The 19,693-nt window shown below is 48.5% G+C and overlaps 2 pseudogenes; both read right to left on the bottom strand.

Moving 5' to 3' along the window:
- Nucleotides 1–8,858: 8,858 nt before the first annotated feature.
- On the bottom strand, nt 8,859–11,537 carry LOC110147643 (mitochondrial carrier homolog 1 pseudogene; annotated as a pseudogene).
- Nucleotides 11,538–12,231: 694 nt separating this feature from the next.
- LOC139032243 (high mobility group protein B1 pseudogene) lies at nt 12,232–14,342 on the bottom strand (annotated as a pseudogene).
- Between the last annotated feature and the right edge of the window lie 5,351 nt (nt 14,343–19,693).

Raw genomic sequence — 19,693 nt, 5'->3', positions numbered from 1 at the left:
CAAATTCTTTAACTTGATGCCTGATCTTTGTTGTTCAGACTGCCCGCTCCCTTTGTTGCAAACTTGTATATAGCCTGCCTCCCCACCCCTCAGCCCCCCACCTCCTTGGAGCAGTTTTCTCAGAACTACTGAAATGCTGTCTCCTGGGTTCAGAGTCCTAAACATTCCCACCAAATAAAATGACTCTCTACTTTCAGGTTGTGACTATATCTTTTAGTTAACACTGCTATGGATTGTTTTATTATAGGACTAAACCAGTTCTCTGGGCACCACCAAGGCATCACTGACTCGACGGACATAAGTTTGATCAAGCTCCGGGCTTGGTGATGGATAGGGAAGCCTGGTGTGCTGCAGTTCATGTGGTCGCAAAGAGTTAGACATGACTGAGCAAATGAACTGAACTGAACTGAGACCAGTTCTCCGCCCCTTTCTGTAACTGAGACCAGAATCCCAGCAGGGCTCTTTTCCCATTTTGTTGCTGTCAAACAGTTCCCATTCAAACCCTTCCAGATGTACACTTATATCCTATTCACTCCTTGTGTTCAACATTAACACGCTCTGTCCTTGGACATGTTTGACAATCCATTTGGTCTTTTCAAAAGATTCTTGTTGTGGGATATTCCAGTCCCAGATTGTCACTTTTTTACTAAAGCATATAGGGTCTTAATATCTGAGCAAGTGGGGATGGAGAATAAAAGGCCATCAGTACCCTCTCAGCCCTATAAAGGCTGGTAACTCTTACACTGCAGGATGTGGATACACGTGTGTTTTTATCAAAGACAGTCTCAGGCATCCCTTTGGTCTCACCAGACCAGAGGGCACCCAAGAACTTGACCAACTGTCCTGAGCTTTGCGTTTACTTGTCAGCGTGTACCTCTCATCTTCAAGATTTTAAATGTTCTTGAAAAGATGCAGTGGCTTGGGAAAGACATCAAGTCATCACAGGTTATCAAGATATCATCAGTGTAATAACAGAGAACAAAAAAGGGAGAAAGTCCTGGGCCACCATCCCATATAGTAGGACTGTGCGGGTAACCATGAGGCAAGACAGTAAAAGTCCATTGTCTCCTTTCCCATGTAAAGGCACACTGGTCCCTGTCGAAGGGTACAGTGAGAAAGGCATTAGAAAAATCCAAGACACAGTGATATGTCTTGAGAGACAAGATCGTATCCAAGACACTGGCTGTGTTTGGAACTCTCACACAGATATGGGATGTTAGCTTGTTAAATTCTCTGTAGTCTACAGTCATGTACCAGGTGCTGTTTGGTTTTTCATCCAGCCACGTGGGGCTATTGAAAGGGCTTTGTGTCAGTCTTATAACCCCTGTCGGTATGCGCAGGCGTGCTAGGGGAAGCACATTGACTGAAACTGCCCACCCTGGCCAGACACCATAGTAACGATTTGCATGAGCTGTTTTATGACAGGAGGTCCCAGTAAGGAACACGGAACTAATAAGCCACCACCAACCAGAAGATTTCGGGAAAGGTTAAGAGGAGACACCGCCATCTCCCAGAATCCTTCTCGCTGGCATCCATCTTGGCTGAACAAGGCGTGCACCACCAGGAAGGACTCTGAGTCAGAATGATTGGCTAAAGACAACCCGGAAACTAATCCCATCACCATAAAACCCAAGACTGGGAGCCATGAGCCACGAGGCAGAGCTCTTCTCCTGGGTTCCCTTACCCAATGCTCTCCACCCAGGCACCCTTTCCCAATAAAACCTCTTGCTCTGTCAGCACATGTCTCCTCGGACAAGTCATTTTCGAGTGTTAGACAAGAGCCCAGTTTCGGGTCCTGGCAGGGGTCCCCCTCCTGCAACAGGCATGCTAAGTCGCTTCAGTCATGTCTGACTCTTTTGTGGCTCCATGGACTGTAGCCCTCCAGGCTCCTCTGTCCATGGGATTTCCCAGGCAAGAATGCTGGAGCAGGTTGCCATTTCCTACCCCAGGGGATCTTCCCAACCCAAGGAGCAAACTCGCATCTCTTACATCTCCTGCACTGATAGGCGGATTCTTTACCATTAGCACCACCTGGGAAGCCCCTTATAACCCCCACCTTCTCTAATTCCTTGATGGTAGCCTGTTCTTCCTGACCCCCGATAGGCGATATTGTTTTATTGCCACCACTCTCCAAAGGACAGGCAGTGTTCAGGGTCCCCTTTAGCTTGATCGCTGGCATCTGTAAACGGAACTCACCCTGGTGGTTGCAAGAAAGGCCCAGGTCCTGTAGGACACCCACACGCACCTGATCGGGTATGGGCAAAAAATAAACCAGAAAGGGACAGGGAGGCAGCCTTCTGATTTGTAAATACACGAGCATTTGTTTCACCTGTAACTGGCCTTCATGTCCATCAATGGCTCGTATTTCCCTTTGGAACTTGGGTGGATTCCCATGAATCAGGGTATACTCAACACCAGTATCAGCTAAAGCCAGAATAGTCTGTTTATTGATGCGGGATAAATAAATAGTTCAACAGGGGGCCTCCACTTGCCTCCTGTAGCCGGCACCAAGGAGGAAGCTTGACCCCACACCAATGTCTAGAAGTTAGGGTACCCACCCCTGTTCTTCATCTTCCCACAGCAACAGGACACAGGGGTGTGCCTCTTCCCCTTTTACTCAAGCTATTAGGGGAAATAAACTAGTTTTGTTTGGGTAATGCTTCTCATAGGGTGAAAAGGACTGAATTAGGGTGTTAATCCATATTCTCCTTAGAGGGTCCCAGCTAATACAGTTACTGAACAAAACTTGGGTCCACTTGCCCAAGGGCAGTAAAACCAGTCTTCTGACACCAGGATGTGGTAAAGGCAAGTGCAGTGTTTACTTCAGGGTACCAAGCAAGAAATCCAGGGCAGCTGATACTCAAAAGACCCAAACTCCCCAACGGCTATTAAGGAAAGGTTTCTAAAGACAGGGTGAGGGAGAGGATTTTGAGGTGTGTGATCAGCTCACGGACATTCTTCTGATTGGTTGGTGGTAAGGTAATCGAGAGTTAACATCAGCTTTCTGGTTCTAACTGATCTGGCGTCTACATGCTTATGGGCAACATACAGAACTTCCAACTTGTGGGCTTTCAGTTTCTGCAAAACAGCTCAAGACAGGGCTCAGGATATTATCTCTAGCCCTAGAGGAGGAGCTAAAGGTCCTTAACTTTGTTTTATGGATAAACTATTATTATTTTGTCTTGCTTGACTCTTTTCCTTTGTTTCTGCATTTTCTCAACTTTCCTGATTAAATTTATCCCTTGGAACTTGGGGAGCATAGGAGGCTCAAGTTTTTCTACAAACAAGAGGCAGGGGAAGCACATGGTAGGGTTCTGTCCTGGGAAGGCCCCATAGAGTCCTGCTCACTCATGATACTGGGTATTCTCATAATTGTTTGCGAGAAATTCTAGTTGGGCCCCTTTCTTAGTTGCCTCACTTTTTGTTTTTTTCTCTTTGGCTTTATCCACCCACCTACTTCCTTTATGTCAGACCTTTTCAGATTCACTCAGATCAGCTGTCACAGCTGCCACCATCTGAATGTGTTGATTAACCACGGGGCCAAACCTGGAACTACGGTCCAGTACCAAGTTCCTGGAGTGGACTGCAGGATACGATCCTTCACACTTGCTGTAGATAACTTGGAATTAGGAGCATAGATGGCACACTTCATTCCCGACTGCCTCACTACTTCCTGTCTGTCTTCCACAGAGACCCATCTTAAAGGTGAGGGTTACACATCCCCCTTATTTGGCCAAGCCAGGTGTAATACCTGCAGATATCCCTGCAGTCAGGTCAGCGAGGCAGCCCTGGCTTTCTCCCAGCCCAGCTGCACGCAAACGGTGCCCGAGGGCAGCCGGCACTGCTGTTACTGTTCAGCCACTCATTCATGTCCGACTCTCTGTGACCCAACGGACTGCCCCACGCCAGGCTTGCCTGTCCTTCACTCTCTTCTGGAGTTTGCTCAAACTCATGTCCATTGAGTCAGTAATGCCATCCAACCATTTCATCCTCAGTTGCCCCCTTCTCCTACCCTCAATCTTTCCCAGCACCGGGGTCTTTCCCAATGAGTCGTTTCTTCGCATCAGGTGGCCAGAGTATTGGACCTGCAGCTTCAGGATCAGCCCTTCCAATGAGTATTCAAGGTTGATTTCCTTTAGGATTGACTGGTTTGATCTCCTTGCTGTCCAAAGGACTCTCAAGGGTCTTCTCCAGCACCACAGTTCGAAAGCATCAGTTCTTCAGTGCTCAGTCTTCTTTATGGCCCAACTCTCACATGACTACTGAATGACAAGTTGATGACAACTCTTACATGACTACTGAAAAAACAATAGCTTTGACTATGGGGACCTTTGTAGGCAAAGTGATATCTCTGCTTTTAAATTCACTTTCTAGGTTTGCCATAGCTTTCCTTCCAAGAAGCAAGCATCTTTTAATTTCGTGGCTGCAGTCACCATCTGCAATGATTTTGGAGCCCAGAAAAGTAAAATCTGCCACTGTTTCCATTCTTTCCCCTTCTATTTGCCATGAAGTGGTCTTTATTTTTCAGCCACACCTCACAGTTTGTGGGGTCTCATTTCCCCAGCCGGGGATTGAACCCAGTGAAAATGCTGAATCCTAAGTACTAGACCACCAGGGAACTCGGCCTGGGTTTTAGTTTCGATCAGAGGTCATGCTCGGGTCTTCTTCCTATATAATTGTGTCCTCATCTTCTGATGAGTGTTTATCCCAAGAACTCCACCTCTTGGGGTTCCAGTTCTCTCTCTCACTTCTGTGTGCGTCTCTTGTTGCATTTTCTTTGGCAAAACGTCTGAGGTGGTAGAACAATGAGGTGTCTGGATGTCCCTCTGTAAAGCCTGCACCTCGTTCCTGACTTTAAGGGAAATGATTTGAGTTTTTCACCATTGAGGATAATGTTTGCTGTGGGTTTGTCATATATAGCTTTTATTATGTTGAGGTATGTTCCTTCTATTCCTGCTTTCTGGAGTTTTTATCATAAATGGATGTTGAATTTTGTCAAAGGCTTTTTCTGCATCTATTGAGATAATCATATGGTTTTTATCTTTCAATTTGTTAATGTGGTGTATTACATTGATTTGCGGATATTAAAGAATCCTTGCATTCCTGGGATAAAGTCCACTTGGTCATGATGTATGATCTTTTTAATATGTTGTTGGATTCTGTTTGCTAGAATTTTATTAAGGATTTTTGCATCTATGTTCATCTGTGATATTGGCCTATAGTTTTCTTTTTTTGTGGCACCTTTGTCTGGTTTTGGTATTAGGGTGATGGTGGCCTCATAGAATGAGTTTGGAAGTTTGCCTCCTGCAATTTTCTGGAAGAGTTTGAGTAAGATAGGTGTTAGCTCTTCTCTAAATTTTTGGTAGAATTCAGCTGTGAAGCCATCTGGTCCTGGGCTTTTGTTTGCTGGAAGATTTCTGATTACAGTTTCGATTTCTGTGCTTGTGATGGGTCTATTACCACTACACGCCAGTCAGGATGGCTGCTATCCAAAAGTCTACAAGCAATAAATGCTGGAGAGGGTGTAGAGAAAAGGGAACCCTCTTACACTGTTGGTGGGAATGCAAACTAGTACAGCCACCATGGAGAACAGTGTGGAGATTCCTTACAAAACTGGAAATAGAACTGCCATATGACCCAGCAATCCCACTCCTGGGCATACACACCAAGGAAACCAGATCTGAAAGAGACACATGCACCCCAATGTTCATCACAGCACTGTTTATAATAGCCAGGACATGGAAGCAACCTAGATGCCCATCAGCAGATGAATGGACAAGGAAGCTATGGTACATATATACAATGGAATACTACTCAGCCATTAAAAGGAATACATTTGAATCAGTTCTAATGAGATGGATGAAACTGGAGCACATTATACACAGTGAAGTAAGCCAGAAAGATAAAGACCAATACAGTATACTAACGCATATATATGGAATTTTAAAAGATGGTAACGATAACCCTATATGCAAAACAGAAAAAGAGACACAGATGTAGAGAACAGACTTTTGGACTCTGAGGGAGAAGGCGAGGGTGGGATGATCTGAGAGAACAGCACTGAAACAAGTATACTATCGAGTGTGAAACATATCGCCAGCCCAGGTTGGATGCATGAGACAAGTGCTCAGGGCTGGTGCACTGGGAAGACCCAGAGGGATGGGATGGAGAGGGAGGTGGGAGGGGGGATCGGGATGGGGAACACATGTAAATCCATGGCTGATTCTTGTCAGTGTATGGCAAAAACCACTACAATATTGTAAAGTAATTAGCCTCCAACTAATAAAAATAAATGAAAAATAAATAAATAAAGCCTGCACCTCTTTGTCGTCTCTGGTACCCTGCTGAGCTGCAGCGCCTTTTCTGTGCTAATCCTCAGGACACACAATTAAGGCCATGCAATAGCCGATAGCTAGCTCACTTTCTTCTTTCCGTGTTTGCTTTCCCACCACTTGGGTTAATACTCTTAGTAAGCCCTCTGGCATTTTCCTGGCACCCTGTGCTCACTCACTGGCCTGGAAGCATTCCACAAACCTCACCGGGTCACCCTGCATGGAAGCAGCTTGCCAGCCTGGGAATCCCCCACCACCAACAGGCTCCCTCACCCAGCCCCTACACTACCCCTTAGCCCATTTCTATGTTGTTTTCAGTCTCCTAGCTGGTTTGCCAATTGTTGGCTACAGGAGGTAACAAAAACCAAACTGAGAAGTATCTCTTTTTTTTTTTGCCGTGCCTCAAGGCTTACTGAATCTTAGCTCCCCGACCAGGAGTCAAACCCAGGGCTATGGTATTGAAAGTGTTGAGTCCTGACCACTGAACCCCCAGGGAAGTCCCTGAGAATCAGTTATCCTGAGATCAAAAAAACGAGGCAGGCCGCTCCATATAATTGGTGGATCCGTTTATTCTAGGGTCTCTTCCTCACAGGGTGGGATGGGACAGACAATGAAATAGAAACATTTGCAGCTGCAGTATTCACTGCTGAGGGCCCACTGGGGACAGCTTTATGGTTAACCTAGGGTGTGGGGTAGATGCTTGAAAACAGGAACTTTTTATAAAAGTTACCCATTTACAAACCCAAGTCAAGATTTATAAGTAGGTAACTAGTCTCATGGGTACTGGGAATAGTCAGCAAAGGTTTTCATCACTGTTTGGAGGCTAACAGAGCATAGAACCACATGGACCTAACAAGTAATAAACAGTATCTATTACTACACAGCCCATGATGACAGAGATGTGACACACCACACAGTACATTCCTAGCTAGGGTCAGTGGAAGGAAGGACAAGAGAAGCTGAATGGGCCCAAGATGGTGTCAGTTATGCTAACAGTCATACAATTATAACATGATCATTATAATGTTACCGAAAGAGTGCAGGATCTGGCTGCTCGCTGCTCAAAAGCCAACAAATAAGCCAAGTTGGCGGAAAGGGAAGTTTGCTTTATCTCAGATGCTGGCACTAGAGGTGGGGGTGAGGGGCAGATGTCTGTTCAAAGGCCAACTCCCCACCACAGGCAGCCAGTGGCAAGAGGTTTATAGACAGAAGTGTGAGTGAAGTCGCTCAGTCATGCCCGACTCTTTGCAACCCCATGGACTGTAGCCGACCAGGCTCCTCCGTCCATGGGATTTTCCAGGCAAGAGTGCTTTATAGACAGAAGGAAGGGGCTACGTGCAGAAACAGCACAGTCAGCTGTGACAGTCATCTTCATATTGGTCAACAGTGGTCTGACCAGTATCATCTTGATTGTTTTAGGGACAGTTAATCTTCAGTTCCTGGGTGAGTTTGTTTCCCTTTCTTTGAGGCCATTCTCGGAACTGTGGCCACTCATGTGGTGGGTAAAGTGGGTATATTCTGGTCATCATGTAATTAACTTCTCCACCTGGGGTTTCAGTATCTATAAGACAGCTCACAGGATATGACTCAGAATATAATGTATAGCCACTGAGAAGGAACTGAAGATTCTTGACTGTGCTTAATGACAGCATTATTACTATTTGGTCTCCTTTGTTTTTCACATGTTCTCATTTCTCTGATTAAATTTTTTCTTTTTTTTCCCCAAATCACCACCAATGCATTTATTTGCAGGAGAAAGGGTCAGATCTTATTAGGTACTTTAAACTGGATACAACTAGAGACATTGATCGGTCTAACATCTGAGTGTTCATGATTGCACAGACAACCATATCCCGCACGCGAGGCATCACCATTAAACTGAGGAGCCTCTTTTTTTAAACTGAGGAGCCTTTGACTTGACCAGGGTGGGGTAGGGGCGAGGGGGGGAATACCTTCTGAGCAGTCACACGATTTCCCATTTAGAAGGTGCTGTCTTCTCAGACAAGTAGTGTTGAGAAAAACAAAGATAACCTCCTAGCCAAGGCCTGGACGTGACGGTGGCCTGGTGAAAGGGGATCACAACCTATTTACAAAGCAAGAGTGCGAAACTCCCAGCTGAGCTGCGTGATGCCAGCAGGGGGTAACTTGAAGGGTGTGAGTGGGGGGTGGGACCTGAACTCATGAGCCTCTGCCCATGCAACGTGGGCCTCCACAAGCCCATCTCTGGCTCCCTGCACGAGGCAGACTCAGGAAATCTGCAGAGTAAGGGGATTGAGACCCCGTTCCCCAGCTCCACCCCACCTTCCCCGGGTCTAAGAGTGCCCAGTCCACCGGACGCAGCCTCACCCCCACCCAGTCCCTGCTTCTGGACAGATGTATGGGAAATATGTAAACTGATGTCCAGCCGTGCTAGAGCACCTGGAGGTGATGCTGGGGTGGTTGTCTGACAGGAGCCCCGAGATGATCAGGCTTCACTCGCGGTGGCCAGGCTGAGACAGCGTGGTTTGTTTTTTCAGGTGATTCGACTTACTCCAGGGCAAACCACGCTCCTGATGACACCCGGTGGAAAAGCGGTCTGGAGCCTCGGAAGAGCTGGCCCTGCACACTCAGGTTCTTCCAGCAGTGGATCCAAGATTTGAACACTGGAGACTAAGGAGGGAGCCCGGCCTGCAGCCCACAGTCATTCACAGCCAAGAAATCACTGACCAGCAGGAAGGAGGAGGTGAGCAGGCTCATCTCAATCCCCATCACAAATTTGGTGTCGGCCCGGATGACCAGCGCCTGACTAAACTGGGAACCTAGATTCTGGTCGTTCCCCATCCTGGGGCATCACTCACGCTGTCATCTACCAGGCAGGCATTGATGAAGTGGGCCAGCAGGTTACAGCCCCACAAGAAAATCTCCCAGGAGGTGGGGGGTTAAGCCCATAAAGAATCCCAGCAGGCCCTCTTCTTTGAAAATCTTCCCAATGGAGGTCAACACACCTCTGGACTTGGCTTCCCATCCCACAAACTGGACCGTGCTGCGTGCTGAGATGACTTGCCGGGGGAGGGCCAGCATGCGCGACCACCCATGGCATCATCATCACGTAGGAGGTCTCCTTCACCACCTTCATCAGAGACGTCTTCATGTCATCCTTGTTGGAAACCTGCTGGATCTCATCTGGTACCTTCTTCCTGCTGCCCTGGGTCACCGTGGAGAGGGCATTGGACGCCAGCCTGGGGGCTCAGGCTTGGAGCAGCCCTGTCTGTCCGTCCACTCGCATCGTGCTTGGCGTGCGAGGTAGAGGACCTTCCTCCCCAGCACTTTGGTCCCAGTGCGGGGGTGGAGGGGGGGCCTCATCTCATGACCCACCTGGGTGAGCAGCAGTCACGCTCAGTGGTGACTGAGCCCCATCACTCCTGCACCCAGAGCTACGAAAAGAGCCTCAGTGGTCAGGGCGCTGTCCCCGGAGCCCAAGCCCTCAGAGGCGCCATCCATCCTGCGGGCGGAGGGCTGCGCTGCAGGCTGAGGGCGGCACGGAGGTGCAGGCAGTGGATCTCCGAGCTGGGGCCTCAACTCCCTCCACGGGCTCGGGCTCCAGCTGTGGCTCTTGCCCTCCCCGCAGCACCGCTGGGAGTTATTCTTTGACTAAGTTATTCTTTGACTAATTTTTCCACAGACAAAAGGCAGGCCAAGGACCTGGGGGAGGACCATAGCATCCAGGTGCCTTTCAGTGATTATCCTGGCTCAAATGATCAGTTAAAGTAGCCAGCTGCCATCCCAGTCTTAAGTCGGAAATTTAAAAGCTACTTGCACAGAATGTTGAACAATCTGAAGCCTGGCTGTCTTTTAAGACTGCAAAGAGCTCTTCCCAGGACTGATGTGCATGAACAGAGCTAACACACTTCTCATGCATAGCCCCACAGTCTCTCCAGCTCAGTTCAGTCGCTCAGTCGTGTCTGACTCTTTGCAACCCCACGGACCGCAGCACGCCAGGCCTCCCTGTCCATCACCAACTCCCCAAGTTTGCTCAAACTCACGTCCATCAGGTCGGTGATGCCATCCAACCATCTCATCCTCTGTCCTTCCTTTCTCCTCTTGCCTTCAATCTTTCTAAGACATTGGACAGGAAAACAATTTGGACATGCTCATGAAATTTCTTGCTTTCACCTTTATCATGTCTGATCCTTAAATTCATTTTTATGATGGAGTATAGTAAGTATTTCTGTTTCTACAGGTACTTCAGGGGAGAAAAGACAGGTCCTCCCCATCTTTCTGAGGCTTGTTTTTATAGAAGTTGAGATTTTCATTCTTAGAGCCAGGCACTGGAATTTTGTTAGTTAATGCAGTGAGAAAGAGCAAGGCTGAGGAGGCTGAATTCTAAAGCTAGAGAAAAAAAAAATTGTTTAATAACTATTATTTAACCATACTGGAATCTAGAGTATTTGGTTGTTTTCTACAATATTTTAGTTTGAGGTCAGAAATATCTTCTTAGAAGATGGAGTTCTTATTTCTTGTTCTCCTTAGTGTGTGTGGGTGTGTGTGTGTGTGTTGGGGGGCAGGGGGATTTTCAAGAAGAAAAGGGGAAGAAGATGTCTTCAACCCACTAACTTGAAAAGACAAACTTGGAGCACTTCCTCCCACCACAGGACTTTGCATATACCACTCCCTCTGCCTGGAATACACTCCACGCTCTTGCCTGGATAACCGTGTCGGGAAAAGCCCTATCTTCCTAGGGAATTTCCCCCATGCCAAGTAATTCTCTGTGATCCCAACTAGAATTGTGCCCTAGAATTCAACTGCATTGTGACACTATCACCCCAGAGATATAATCAGACTCTACAGGTTAAGGGCTCAGTCCCATAAGACTGCCCATCTCCACACACTTCAGAGGCTAGTCTGACCAGCCGTCTACACCTCAACAGTTTCAATGACCCCCTCCTAGGGTTCGATCCATTTGTTAGAGTGACTCACAGAACTCAGGGAAGCACTTACTTACCTTTAGTAGGTTATTAAAGGTTACGACAAAGGATGCAGATGAACAACCGGATGAAGAGACACATAGCGCGCGATCTGGAAAGGTCTCTAGCACCGGAGCCTCTGCCCCGTGGCACTGGGCTGAGCCACCCTCCCACAGTGTGGATGTGTTGGCTCATCTAGAAGCTGCCCAGAACCCATGCTCTGGGGATCTTTATGTGGACATAACCAACTACTAACCTCCATTTCCAGCCCTCTCCCTGGAGAAGTTGGCATGGGGTGTGTATGTGTGTGTGTGAAAATTCCAAGCTTACAATCACGGCTAGTCTTCCTGGTGACCAGCCCCCAGCCAGGATCCCAGCCCCCCACTCCCAACAAGTGACTACAGTAAAATGAAAGATGCTCCTAGTGTTCACATCAGTCAGGAAATTACAAGCTTATAGGAACTCTGTGCCAGGAGCCAGGGGTGGATATCAATATCGATATATAATTATTATCTCACAATGACCTTTTTCTTTTTTTTAAATAAAAAAAAATGTATTTACTTAGAAGCATTCAGAATGTCAACAAAACAGCTGCAACTTTTTTTCTTTTTCTTTTGCAATTACAGAGTGGTATTCAGTTAACAGAACAACAATTATTCGTATAAGCTGTATCAGAGACAACTGAAGATGAAAAAACTACCGTCCCCATATATAACTAATTTGTGCTGTGCACCAACAAGAACCTGCTCTAAATTTCCATGCCAAAAAAAAAAAAAAAAATTTCCATGCCAATTTAAAACCCCCATACTGTACCAGGCAAGGTTAGTGGCTATTGAAAATACCACCAGGACAGGGCTATCTGAAGACACATTCGGTAGTGTGTTAACTATACAAAAAAAGACACTCTACAGTTTATTTTATTTTTTTTTATTTTTTTCACTCTACAGTTTAAAAACAAATCTTACGCAGCCTTACATTTCAATTCTTTTTCTTTAAAAGGAGTGAGTTGTGTACAGGGGGGTTAAATGCTTTATAGACAAGAAAAAAAAACTGCGCTAGAACCAACTTATTCATCATCATCATCTTCTTCCTCCTCCTCCTCTTCATCTTCCTCATCTTCCTCCTCTTCCTTCTTTTTCTTGCTTTTTTCGGCCTTGACAACTCCCTTTTTTGCTGCATCAGGCTTCCCTTTAGCTCGGTACGCAGCAATATCCTTTTCATACTTTTCCTTCAGCTTAGCAGCCTTCTTCTCGTAAGGCTGCTTGTCATCCACAGCAGTGTTATTCCACATCTCTCCCAGTTTCTTTGCAACATCACCAATGGACAGGCCAGGATGTTCGCCTTTGATTTTGGACGATACTCAGAAAAAAAACAAGAAAAAGGCCAAAGGAGGCCTCTTGGGTGCATTGGGATCCTTAAACTTCTTTTTTGTTTCCCCTTTAGGAGGGATATAAGTTTTCATTTCTCCTTCATAACGGACTTTGTCCGCCTTTGCCATGTCTTCAAATTTGCCTTTCTCTTTAGCAGACCTGCTCTTCCACCTCTCTGAGCACTTCTTAGAAAACTCTGAGAAGCTGACTGAAGCATCCGGGTGCTTCTTCTTGTGCTTCTCCCGGCAAGTTTGCACAAAGAATGCATATGATGACATTTTGCCTCTCAGCTTCTTAGGATCTCCTTTGCCCATGTTTAATTATTTTTCCTCCGCGAAGCACAGAGTCGCCCAGTGCCCGTCTGGCTCTCACTTGCCCCGGCGCTGTCTCTATGGAGCTCAATGTACTGCAATGGCTGTGAGAGCGGGAGCCACACAATGACCTTTTTCATCCTGAGTTTCAACTTAAGAATCACATCCTCAAAAGACCTTCCTGATCCCACAGAGGGTGCATCCTCCCTAGCTACACTCCTGCACACATCCATGAAATCCTTCTCCACAGCCCTCTTTACAGTCACACTGTAATATTTACTTGTGATTTCTTTTCTTAGCATCTCTTCCCTAGTTGGCTATATGCTCCCTGAGAGCTGGCTGTGTCTATATCTCTCCTGTTTTCACAGAACCTGGTGTTTGTTGAGCGGATGATGGGAAGATGCGGGAATGTGGGATCTACCCTCACTCCCTGACCTCACTGGGGTAGAAAAAAGGGTCCCAGGGAGTTGGCAGCCCTGAGTCCCTGGCTTGTCACAACCTTTCTTGTGACCTTTGCCTTATTTATCTGTTTATTTTGGGCCGTGCTGGGTCTTTGTTGCTGCGTGTGGGTTTTCTCTAGTGCCGGTGAGCTGGAGCTACTCTTCGTTGTGGTGTGCGGGCTTCTCTTTGCGGTGTCTTTTCATGGCAAGCACAGGCTCTAAGGTACATGGGCTTCAGTGGCCGTGGATGCATGGGCTTAGTTGCTCCGCAGCATGTGGAATCTTCGTGGACTAGGGATCAAACCCATGTCTCCTGCATTAGCAGATGGATACTTAGCCACTGGACCACCAGGAAAGTCCTTTCTTGTGATCTCGAGCCAAATAATTGTCTGCGTCTAAAGCATGTGCCCTCAAAGCCTACATTCAGTGAGGCAGGTTCAGGAGAACTGCAGTACCAACCTTGGCTCCAGGTAACACTCCGACAGCAACTCCTACCACCTCTCAGCCTCAGTTTCCCCAGCTGCGATGACAGGGTGTTGAAGGAGGCCACAGGTCCCCCCGCTTCCTTCTGTTAGGATTTTCAGATCTTCCTCAGCCCTGGGGCGCTGTCCCATATCCCCTAGTCAACACATCTGCCCTGATGTCCTCTGTCCCCTCTGCTGGGTCTGGCTCAGCCATCCTCGGCCTGGATGCGGCACACACATGAATTTTCATGCGCAGGAAGGTGATGGGAAGGCCTGGGAAGGAGAACTTGGCTTCCCATGCACCAGGCGCCGTGCCAAAGGCTCTTGGTGCATGACTTCGCTCAGCTTACCATTCCCAAGACAGCGTTATCTGGTGCTTTCTATTTTGCAGGGGAAAGGTAAGCAGTGTGCCTGAGGTCTGCTGCTAGGAAGGGATGCAACCAGGTTCCCAGGATCCAGCAGCTCCTCTGCTGTTCGCTCTTCCAGGCAGGAAGCCCCAGGCAAGTTTCCTTTCTCAGGGGCCCTCTGGAGCTCTCCCACAGAAACTCTCGGTCTATCTCATTACCCTCACTTCCTCTAACGGACTGGGAACTTTGATGAAACGTGACTTCAGTTGCTGGTGTCTCCTCCCAATACCCTGCCAGGTCACAGAGTTCAGGGCTGAGACCCTCCGGGTGGCACTGGAGGGGTGGCAGTCTCTGGACTTGGCTGCCGCTTGTTGCTGGCATGTAGGGTAACACCGCCTGCTGACCCGATCTAGTGGGGAAGGACCCAAGGATCTGGGGAGGGGAGAAGGTGGAAGCACTTCATGATACATTTTCGTTCAATGCCATCCCTATTGGCTGGCCAACTGTGGGTTTGCTGGGAAACTGTGGTCAATACCACAGACCCAGACTCTGCCTTCCAGAAACCCTGGTGGAAAAAACCCAGATAATGAAGTTTATTCAAGCTGACCTTCCTCCAGCAACCTGGGGACCAAAGAAGGTCATTCAGAGGAAGTGATGCAAGCCAAGGGTGAGTGGGAAACGAAGTGGGAGGGCACGAGGGAAGATGCACACTGAGGAACTGACTATAAAAATGTGTCAAGTGGGAGCCTGGGAGGCCCCAGGAGAGTTTGGTCTCTGATCCAAAAGCTTTGGGGACAAGTCCCTGCTTGAGGGACATCAGAATGAGGAGTGATGTGCTGTGAACTGTATTTTGAGAAGACCCCAGAGGAGGTGTGGAACATGGCTTGGTAGGCAGGGAGGGCCACTCAGGGCTGCAGATGCTGGTGCTCCAGGAGGTAGGAGGGAAGACCTGCCCCGCTGGTGGGCAGATGGCAGGGGGAGGCAGAAGGAAGTGGGATGGAGCCTAGGGAGCCTGGGTTAAGCCTTTCCATCTGAACAAGTCTGCCTTCAGCTCTAGTCAGAGTCTCGGGGGCAGGGGGCTGGGGCCGTTGGGGTGGGAAGGGAGTGTGCCAGCCTGTGCCAGACTTGCCTCCCAGCCCTGCTGTCTGGGAGCTGCTGACGGTGCCGTTGCGCCCAGACTGCCTCTGCTTGACCCCTGACGTGGCCCCACTTCTGAACTTTCCCAGAATAATGAGGGCTTGAGTCCCAGGGCGGTCCGGGCTGCCATCTCCGCCCCCAGGAGGAGCTTTGGTTCCAGAGCAGCTACTGCTTCGGCGGTGGCCATGTGTGCTGTGTCCCACACAGAGCCTCTCCCATTCCCTCCTAAACAAGCCAGGGACGGTGAATTATTAGGAGAGATTCTTCTGTCCTAGCAAGTGATTCCAGGCATGGGGGCCAGGGGGCTCCAGGGAGCAAAGTGAGACCTAGAGACCCCCAGAGAGAGTGGAAAAGGGGTGGGGGTGTGGGTCTGCGTCCACCTTTCCTGACAGCCTGCCTGCCCTGAGCCCCCGGGGCTGCGGCTCCTCAGGCAGAAGTCTTCAGAAATCTCCACCAAGGCTTCAGTCCCACTGCGGCCGTCTTCCAAGCTGGAGTCTCCAGTCCGACCTTGAGCTCCAGGTATACAACAGCCCACCTGACTTCTCCCCTGATGTTCCCCTGAAGGCGGTCACACTCAGCCCCTTCCCGAAACCCGTTCCTCCATGCCCCCCTCCACAGTGAATGGCACCTCTGAACGGCCGGATGCCCAGGCCAAGGGTCTTCCTTCTCCCAGGACTCCACCCCCTCTCTGCAGCTGCCACTTCGACCCAGGTGGTGTTATCTCACCTTCCTTCAGTCTTGTCACACTGGTCTTCCCACCTCCAGCCTCACCTCTTTGTCAGCACCGTCCTGCCATCTGCCCTTTAAATGCTGCCTTCTGGACTTCTCTGGTAGTCCAGATTAAGAATACACCTGCCAGTTCAGGGGACATGGGTTGATCCCTGGTTCAGGAAGATTCCACGTGCTGCGGAGCAGCTAAGCTCGTGCACCACAACTACTGAGGCCGCGCTCCAGAGCCCACGTGCCTCACCAAGCGGAGGCCCTGCTCCCTGTGACCCTCAGGGTGAAGTCTGAGCTCCCAATGATCCAGCTCTTCTGGCCCCTGACAACTTTGCAACCTCATCTCTTGCCCTCCCCTTCTAGAACTCCCCCTTCAGCCTTTGAAGCGCTTGCACTCCATCAGTCCTGAAATACCCCCTCACTTCCCCAGGCCTTTTGCACCTGCTGGGAAAGCTCCTCCCCACTTTCATGCAAGATCACCTTTATTCCCCCATCAGATCCCAGCCTTCACACCCCATTTCCAGGGAAGCCTTCCTGATGGCCAAGTTGGTTAGGAGTGCCTGTCCTAGCAATGGTTCTTTCATTCAACAAATATTTACTGCTTGTTTAGATGAGCTAATCCCTGTCCCAGCCATTTTGAATACATCCGGAAACAATCCCGACAACCATCCATGCCCCTAGTGGAGATCACATTCAAATGGGGTTGGGGATGGGTGAGACAGGCCATAAACAATACAAAGTGAATAAGCAATTGATCCAGTGTGGGTGAAGGCAATGGGTGCCGCAAAGAAAATGGAGCAAGGGAAGCGGGAGGTAGAAGAGAGGTGGGGCGACTGCAGTCTTCACTGGAGATGGTAACCTTTGGGTGAAGACATTGTCAACAACCTCCAGCCAAAGACCAGCAGGAAGACAGGGATAGTTATCACTGTCTGACTCGTAGTAAGGGACAGCACCCTCCGTGGGGCCCATGAGGACCGTGGGGCCACTCAGAGAGTGTTAGAAAGGACTTACTCTAGGATTTGGACTCGGGTTAGATGATTTAGGAGGGCTTCAGGAAGCAGGACTTTCCTCTGGATTGGATGATGTCAAGAGGGGGCAATTCTATGACTGGGGATCTTAATGAACCTTAATGAGGAGGGAAGACCAGATCCAGGTTACTGCTATCATTAGCATGACACAAGTTTTCCTTATGAACCATAGGGGGATGGCCATACCAGATTACCACAAACTTGGTGGCTTAACAGAAATTTACTCTCACGGTTCCAGAGGCCAGAAGTTTGCAATCAAGATGTTGGCAGGGTTGGTTCCTTCTGGAGGCTATTTCATGCCTCACTCCTCACTTTTGGTGGCTGATGGCAGCCCTTGGTGTTCCTGGGCTTCTAGATGCAACATTCCAGTCTCTGCCCGCTTCTTCAAAAATTTCCCCTCTGTGTCTTGATGTCTTTCCCTGTCTCTTACAAGGACAATTATCATTGGACCTAGGGCCCACTCTTATCTAAGATGATTGCATTTCAAGATGCTTACCGTAATTATATCTTATTATTTAGAATAAGATATATTTAGAATTATATATATATATAGAATTATATATATTTAGAATTAGATATATCTTATTCTAAATAAGGTCACATTCTGAAGTTACAAGTGGATGTACCTTTTGGGGTCACGACTAGTCAACCCACTACAGGGATGGCTGGTCCTTTTTGCGGTTCGGATGCCTTGTCCTGAAAATACCAATTAAATCTAACCATTCTATTCTATCATTTAGGATCTCTGTTGCCTTACTGATTTTCTGTCTAGAAGATCTGTCCACTGATGTGAGGTGTTAAAGTCTCTTACCATCATTGTTTTCCCATCAGTTTCAACCTTTAGGTCTTAGTATTTGTTTTAGATATTTGGGTGCTTCCGTATTAGGTGCCTATATGTTGATGAGTGTAAAATCCTTTTCTTGTATTGTTCCTTTTACCATTATACACTGTCCTTCCTTATCTTTCCTTAATAGCCTTTGCTTTAAAGTCTATTTTGTCTGACTCGAGTATTGCAACTCCAGCTTTCATTTGTTTCCATGAAATATCCTTTTCCATCCCCTCACTTTCAATCTGTGTGGGTCCTTTGCCCTAAGGTGGGTCTCCTGTAGGTAGCATATTCCTAGGCTCTTGTTTTTTCATCCTGTCTGCCACTCTGTCTTTTGATTGGAGCATTCAGTCCATTGACATTTAAGGTAATTATTCCTTTTTGTAGTTTGGATAATGTTCACGTTTTGTCTGTGTTCAGACATGACTGTCTTGACCCATCATGGTTAGAGTGGTCTTGTCTGGACACTGATGTTCTGTGAAACTGTTTATGTGCAGGAGGAGAATATCAAGGCCTAGCTGTGGGAGCCAGGCCAGCCACTGGAGGCCAGGGCCTGCTGTCCTCTTCAACTTGAAGGCAATGAGGAAGAGAGCCATCTTGGGGAAGAGTTCCAGCCACAAGGGCAGGATGGGAGTGTGCCTTGAAGGGCCAGCTAGTCCCTAGGGTGGCTGCGGCAGAGGGAGCAAGGGGGAGAGGGGCTGGGGGACAGAGAGGCAATGGGAGGTGGTGCAGAGCAGTATACCCACTGCAGGAAGTAAGGGGCCTCGGGAATGCTCTGAGCAGAGCAGTGAACGCCAGGACTGGAGTCATCAGCAGGCATGGTTTTGTTGGAGCGTTAGGACAAAAGCCTGACTGAAGTGGATTTGAGTGCGTGTGGAGGAGAGTGAAGGCACAAGATGAGACAACTCTTTCCAGAAGTTGTACTGAAAAGTGGAGCAGAGAAACAGGAAGTGGCTGGTGAGAAAGTGGAATCAAGAGAAGGTTTTTTGCTTTGTTTCTCTTTGAAAGCAGTGATGGTGCATCTGAACGCTGCTGGGAAAAGTCTGGAGGAGAATCCGTCTTGACGGTGTCAGCTGGAGCAGGCATAACCGGAGGGAAGGGAAGACAGGCTCCAAGGGCAGGTGGTGGCCTGGCTGTGGAAGAAGACCAGGGTAATGAGGACAGGGGTGGATTGGGGCTGCTGAGGCAGGCCGGCTGGCTGGAGACTTCGTCAGCAGAGGCTCTCTGTGGAAAGCCTCCCTCCACATCTCAGCTGCACTTCCTGTCAGTAACCTTGCCCCCAGGCCACGAGTATAGTAATAGTGTCTGCAGGGACCTTTAGACATCCCCACCTGGCCCAGCTGTGGAGACAGCACTTGAAGCTCCATAGACCCCAAAGGGGACCAGAGACGGAGACAGAAGGGTAGGAAACTGAGAAAGAGAAAAACCAGAGAGGGATCAAAATTCAGCCCAGTCTCCCACAGACCCCAGGCACAGGCAGGGGCCGCAACCTGAGTCAGGAGCTACCCTGTGCTGTTCAGAGCCCTAAGCATCCGGGCCAGGTTTGAATTGCTAAGAAATTCACTTGCCAAGCTGAGCATTTTCTGCGAGCCTCAAGTTCCCAGTTATAAAGGGGGGAACACCACCAACCTCCTCTTGGGTCTTCTGGGAGAATTTAGGGGTTATAAAACACATAAAAGTACCATCAGGGTGCCCGACAAGGAGCCAGATTTTTTTTCCTTCTCCCCTCTCATCTCCCACCCTGGGGGGCCGTCCTACGTCTTCACACCGGTTCC

This window comes from Odocoileus virginianus, chromosome 30, assembly GCF_023699985.2.
Source record: "Odocoileus virginianus isolate 20LAN1187 ecotype Illinois chromosome 30, Ovbor_1.2, whole genome shotgun sequence".
NCBI lineage: Eukaryota > Metazoa > Chordata > Mammalia > Artiodactyla > Cervidae > Odocoileus > Odocoileus virginianus.
Note: the sequence above shows the minus strand (reverse complement) of the source record. Positions and strands in the feature narration are given on the sequence as shown.